The sequence below is a fragment of the Phacochoerus africanus genome, chromosome 10, assembly GCF_016906955.1.
Source record: "Phacochoerus africanus isolate WHEZ1 chromosome 10, ROS_Pafr_v1, whole genome shotgun sequence".
In the NCBI taxonomy this organism is placed as follows: domain Eukaryota; kingdom Metazoa; phylum Chordata; class Mammalia; order Artiodactyla; family Suidae; genus Phacochoerus; species Phacochoerus africanus.
The window spans coordinates 103,930,666-103,937,313 of record NC_062553.1 but is presented as its reverse complement, the minus strand read 5'-3'; the positions used below and the strand labels follow the sequence as shown (position 1 = coordinate 103,937,313).

The window sequence follows — 6,648 nt, the reverse complement described above, 5'->3', positions numbered from 1 at the left end:
TATGATGTCAGCATTCTGAGGTTCATGTCAGAATTGACAAACCGACATACTTGTTTCCCTGACTTTGCCTCCCTCTTTTGATTTTTTTCAAATTAATATTCAAAATAACTATATTTGTGTAAAGGTTTTTGTGTCAACCTAGGTATCCCTTTCTCTGGGCTAAATGCCCAGGAGTGCAAATTTCAGGTTGTATGATAGTTATCTTCTGTTTTTAAAGAAAGTGTCAAATTATTTTCCAGAGTGGCTATACTCTTTCACATTCTCGCCAGTACTATAAGAGTGATTTAGTTTCTCCATGTCCATACAAACATTTGGTGGTGTCATTTTTTATTTTAGGAATTCTGAATAGCTGTGCAATGTAGTCTTGTTGTGAATTTAATTTCTGTTTCCCTAATAGTGATGCTGAACATCCTTTCGTGTGCTTATTTGCCCTCTGTATATCTTCTTCAGTGGTACCTATATTAAATCTGCTTTATATTTATACATATAAAACATTTTTTGTAAAGATGGCATTCTTTTTCCACTAGAAAGTTGACCATTGTACAGGTGAGGAGGCTGCTGCACAGACAACCTAGGTATTGGGAAGCCAAGCAGCCCAAGTAACAGGAGGCTTCAAATCCAGATGACCCAGGAGTCACACAGCCCCAGGCAGTGAGGCCCTCTAACTTCTTCTCACAGGGACAGTCTCTTTCCTTTGACAACTTTGGAGGACTGAAATTTGATCATACTAACAAAGTTTGTGATTTCTCTTGTAGGCTCCTGTAATAGTTATCTGAATACACATCTTTTACTCCCTCAGTAGACCCTAAAGACCTCAAGGAATGAGTCTTTATTTGATTTATCACTTAATTCTCACAGGCATTGGCACATTGGAGAGTTTTAATCCCTAAGTGAAAAAAAAATGAGTTTATTTTTTGCTTTTTCATGGCCACACTTGCGGTATAGGGAGGTTCCCGTGCTAGGGGTTGAATCAGAGCTGCAGCTGCCGGTCTACACCACAGTCACAGCAATGTAGGATTTGAGCCACATCTGCAACCTACACCACAGCTCACGGCAAAGCCATATCCTTAACCCACTGAGCGGGGCCAGGGATCAAACCCCCATCCTCATGGATACCAGTCAGTTTTTTAACCTGCTGAGCCACAATGGGAACTTCATATTGGAAGATTTAAAACATTCTGTGAATAAATGAATGAAATAGCTTTCTGCCGTGGATGAAGAAAAAAAGGATAATGTAAAATAGCCTCTCTTTTACTTCATTCATTCAGCAGAGAGTATTTGAACCTGTACTAAAAGAAAGGTACTTGGTTAGGTCTGGGTAGCAGGGAACAAAAGGGACTCAGGCCCAACTCTCTCACAAAACCTAGATTTGAATGGAGAAGATAGAAATGAAACAGTTTCACCAGTAAATTTTAGTACCAGACTCTGGTAATTCTTACAAAGGAAAGGAGTGAGATGAGCAACTGTAAGAGGGACCAGACAGCTGACTTTGATGGTGGAGATGGCAGGCAAGGAAGGCTTCTTAGAAAAGCCCATTTAAAATGAGCTTTATAATTTGGAAGTAACTGGGGAGAATGGCAGGGAGGGAAGGAGGGGAGAAGGGAAGGAGGTAGAAAAAGAGATAGAGGGGAGAGAGAAAGGGAAAGGGAGAGAGAGAAAAAATAAGAAAAGGAGAAAAGAATGTGTGTTGGGAGAGGGTATTTCATATTTCATGCCAAAGGGATGCAATTTGAGTGTATGAAATTTCAGAGACATGAGAGTTTGCTATATTGGAGACACTAACAGAAGGTACAAAAAAGTGAAATAAGTCTGGAAAGGTAGGTGGGGGCCAGAAGCACAGGTCTTTTTAGTCCTTTTTGATCTTGTTAAGGCCTCTCATCTTAAAACCAAACAAGCACAGAAGCAGCATATAGACAGTGGCCCCCACAGACAGCTCACCACTTTTAAATGGACGATGCTAGTCTGGACACGCTCGACTGTATTTAGAACCATGGAGGCTCATTGGGCGACACTTCCTGGCCTCTCATCAAGCATCTGTCAGAATCTATTTAAGGCAAGAAATGTAGGCAGACGTATCTCTGCGACTTCCCCAATTCCTGGATTATCTCCCTTCTCTGCCTCTCCCTTTTGTAGAGGTTAGAGGTAGGAAACGCCTGCCCTTCTAGAGTCTAGTTGCTGGTAAATAATTCTACTATGTATCAGAATTGTTTGGGGGATTTTTTCTTTTTAGTCTGTGCCTTCCCCACCAGATGTTCTGAATCATCAGATCCAGAAAATCTGTATTTAAAAAAAGCCTTTTGTGTGATTCTTATATGTAACCAGGATTGTGACTGTTTTTTAGGTATCCATTGAGAACGAAGTGGTGTTCTTACACCATCTTCCCCTTGTAGTGAAGTCAAAGAGAGAAGAAGACTTTTTCTCAGACAGATCAAGAGAGCTCTTCTTAGTCATGTAATAGTTACCTTTAAATGTAATAATAGCTAAAGCTTAATTTCTTCCAAAATACCATTGTTAGTTATTTTGATTTTATGAAGGAGCTCTAAATGGAATAACACTGACTGAGTCTATTTTCATCTACTTCCTTGAACTTTTGTCCTAAAGATCAAATAGAAAGGTGATCCTTTGCCCATAATACTAACACTTAAACACATTGTAAAGACAAGACTGTTTTCTTAATTCTTTTTTTTTCCTTAAATTTTAAAATCTTTGATTAAATGTCTATATTGGAAAACATTGTAGTAGATTCAGGAGCATGGGTCATGGAATCCAGTTACCTAGTTTTGAATCCCTCCTCATTATTTACTGCCTGTGTGAGAAGACTAGGAAAACCAGCTGTGCTATTAAAGCCTCAATGTCCTCATGTGTAATATAGAGATGATGGTAAAAGTAGTCACAGGGTTGTTCTGAGAATAAATGAGATAATACTTCAGAAAACTTACTGTGGTACCCAACACAGTTACCCCTAAACTAATGTTAATTATGCTTTTAGGAGCCAGTGAGATTTTTATATTCAAAAATAGCAAGCAGTGTCATGGATATTCTTCCATGACCAGAGAGAGGGAGATAGGACAGTAGTGTTGAACTACAAGTTGTCAAGCTCTTTGCCAGGCAGTTTATGTACATTATCTCATTTCTTTTTTTTTCCCTCTTTAAATGATTTTTATTTTTCCCATTATAGTTGGTTTACAGTGTTCTATCAATTTTCTACTGAAAGCAAAGTGACCCAGCCACACATACATTCTTTTTTTCATATTATCCTCCATCATGCTCCATCATAAGTGACTAGATATAGTTCCCAGTGCTATACAGCAGGATCTCATTGCTTATCCATTCCAAAGAAATAGTTTGCATCTCTTAACCCGATTCCTAGTCCATCTCACTCCTTCCCTTTTCCCCTTGGCAATCACAGGTCTGTTCTCCAAATTCCCAAGTTTCTTTTCTGTGGAAAGGTCCATTTGTGACGTTTATTAGATTCCAGGTATAAGTGATATCATATGGTATTTGTTTTTCTCTTTCTGACTTACTTCACTAGTATGAGAGTCCATCTATGTTGCTGCAAATGGTATTATTTTGTTCATTTTTATGGCTGAGTAGTATTCCATTGTGTATATATACCACATCTTACCACATCTTCTTAATCCATTAATCTGTCGATGGACATTTAGGTTGTTTCCATGTCTTGGCTATTGTGAAGAGTGCTACAATGAACATATGGGTGCATGTGTCTTTTTCAAGAAAAGTTTTCTCCATATAGATTCCTAAGAGTGGGATTTCTGGGTCATATAGTAGTTCTATATTTAGTTTTCTGAGGTACCTCCATACTGTTCTCCATAGTGGTTGTACCAATGTACATTCCCACCAAGAGTGTGGGAGGGTTCCCTTTCCTCCACACCCTCTCCAGCATTTGTTATTTGTGGATTTATTAATGATGGCCGTTCTGACTGGTATGAGGTGGTACCTCATTGTAGTTTTGATTTGCATTTCTCTAATAATCAAAGATGTTTGAGCATTTTTTTCATGTGTTTGTTAGCCATCTGTATATCTTCTTTGGAGAAATGTCTATTCAGGTCTTTTGCCTATTTTTCCATTGGGTTGTTGGCTTTTTTGCTGTTGAGTTGTGTAAGTTGTTTGTATATTTTAAGAGAGCAAGCTCTTGTCAGTTGCATCTTTTGAAACTATTTTCTCCCATTCCATATGTTGTCTTTTTGTTTTTTTTATGGTTTCCTTTGCTGTGCAAAAGCTTGTAAGTTTGATGAGGTTCCATTAGTTTATTTTTGTTTTTATTTCTGTTGCCTTGGGAGAATGACCTAAGAAAAGATTGTAAGGTTGATGTCAGAGAATGTTTTGCTTATGATCTCATCTAGGAGTTGGATGGTATCTTGTCTTACTTATAAGCTTTTAAGCTATTTTGAGTTTATTTTTGTGCATGGTGTGAGGGTGTGTTCCAGTTTCATTGATTTACATGAAGCTGCCCAGGTTTCCCAGGACCCCTTTCTGGGAAGACTGTCATTTTCCCATTTTATATTCTTGCCTCCTTCGTCAAAGATTAATTGACTGTAGGTGTTGGTTTATTTCTGGGTTCTCTATTCTGTTCCATTGGTCTGTATGTCAGTTTTGGTGCCAGTACCATACCGTCTCGATGACTGTGGCTTTGTAATATTGCCTGAAGTCTGGGAGAGTTATTCTTCCTGGTTGGTTTTTGTTCTTCAGGATTCCTTTGGCACTTTTGGGTCTTTTGTGGTTCCATATAAATTTTTGGATTGTTTGTTTTATAGCTCTGTGAAAAATGTCATGAGTAATTTGAAAGAGATTGCATTGAATCTCTAGATTTCTTTGAGTAGTATAGCCATTTTTATGGTATTAATTCTTCCAATCCAGGAGGATGGAATATCTTTCCATTTCTTTACGTCCTCTTTAATTTCCTTGATTAATGCTTTATAGTTCTCAGTATATAAGTCTTTCACCTCCTTGGTCAGGTTTATTCCCAGGTATTTAATTTTTGGGGTTGTTATTTTAAAAGCTATCATATTTTTGTATTCCTTTTCTAATATTTCATTGTTAGTATACAGAAATGTGACTGATTTCTGTTAACCTTGTATCCTGCTACTTTGCTGAATTCGTTGATCAGTTTGAGTGGTTTTCGTTGTGGAGTCCTTAGGGTTTTCTATATATAGTATCATGTCATCTGCATACAGTGACAGTTTTTCCTCTTCTCTTTCAATTTGGATACCTTTTATTTCTTCTGTTTGTCTGATTGCTGTGGCCAGGACTTCTAATACTATGTTGAATGAAAGTAGTGAGAGTGGGCATCCTTGTCTTGTTCCACATTTTATTGGGAGGGCTTTCAGCTTTTCTCCATTGAGTATTATATTTGCTGTGGGTTTGTCATAAATGGTTTTTTAAAATATGGAATGCTTCATGGAGTTCCCTTCATGCTCAGCGGTTAATGAGTCCACCTAGGATACATGAGGATGTGGGTTCGATCCCTGGCCTCGCTTAGTGGGTTAAGGATCCAGCATTGCCATGGGCTGTGGTGTAGGTCACAGACACACAGCTCAGATCTGTGCTTTGACTGTGGCCTAAGCCAGCGGCTATAGCTCCGATTCATCCCCTAGCCTAGGAACCTCCATATGCCTTGGATTCAGCTCTGAAATAGCTATTAAAAAAAAAAATATGGACCGCTTCATGAATTTGCATGGCATCCTTGCGCAGGGGCCATGTTAATCCTCTCTGGATTGTTCCAATTTTGGTATATGTGCTGCTGAAGCGAGCACACATTTTCTCATTTCTTTGTCACAGATTTGTAAGGTAAAAGTCATTATTTCTAGTTTACAGATGGAGAAACTGAGTCTCAGAAAAAATTGAGAGGCATAGACCTAACAATTCATAGTTAAGTTTGTCTCATTTCAAAGTCGTATAGTGTTTCCACAGCTAAACAATTTTTGCCCTCTGGAGGAGGATAAAAAGTCTGTTTAAGCCACATCATGTTTAGGTTAGCCCGAACTGTTTAATTGGAGTGTTTCTGAGTGTTTTCATGAACTGTCAGCATATATAAGTGGTGCCCATACCCCACTCTCTCCTCAGAATGGCTGGTTGTAGAATGCTTTATTAGCTAATGCTGATAAGTAGGGACCAACTCTCAGGCAGGAGGTTTGTATCAGTTCCCAAGGTAGATAAATAGAATCATCTTACCTGAAGGAGCCACACCTTGGGCTTTAGACAGGCTGGAAGTAGCAGTCAGGACTGTGAAAGTGCTCTAATTGATGATTCACCTCCTGATGTCTAGTTGTTCCCATCTCTATGACCAATACTCGGCTGTGACTTGTGACCAAACCTTTCCATTGCCTCAGCCTAGTGCCCATTCTGTATCCCTGTCCCTGTGAGTGATTTATCTCCTGATCCTGGCATCCTGAACCTTCTATAACCTGCTAGTCGATTTTTACCTCCACTAAGGGAAAAGAGAGGGATGCCCAGGCCTTGGCAGAGAACACCTGCTCTACTACCCTTTGCTGCCCTCTGCTGACCATATCTGGGAATTATGTTTAACTTTCAGGCCCTGTTCCAAAGCAGATTCATAATTTGAGTGAGTGTATCCTGGCATACAAAATTTGAGGGTGTGCCAAAAAGTAAGTAAAACAAATGATATTT

General features: G+C 38.9%; 1 non-coding gene across 1 annotated transcript; it reads right to left on the bottom strand.

Moving 5' to 3' along the window:
• Positions 1–5,667: 5,667 nt before the first annotated feature.
• LOC125110458 (U6 spliceosomal RNA) lies at positions 5,668–5,774 on the bottom strand. The gene has a single exon (XR_007130632.1). It is a non-coding gene; the product is annotated as a U6 spliceosomal RNA (small nuclear RNA).
• Positions 5,775–6,648: the final 874 nt, after the last annotated feature.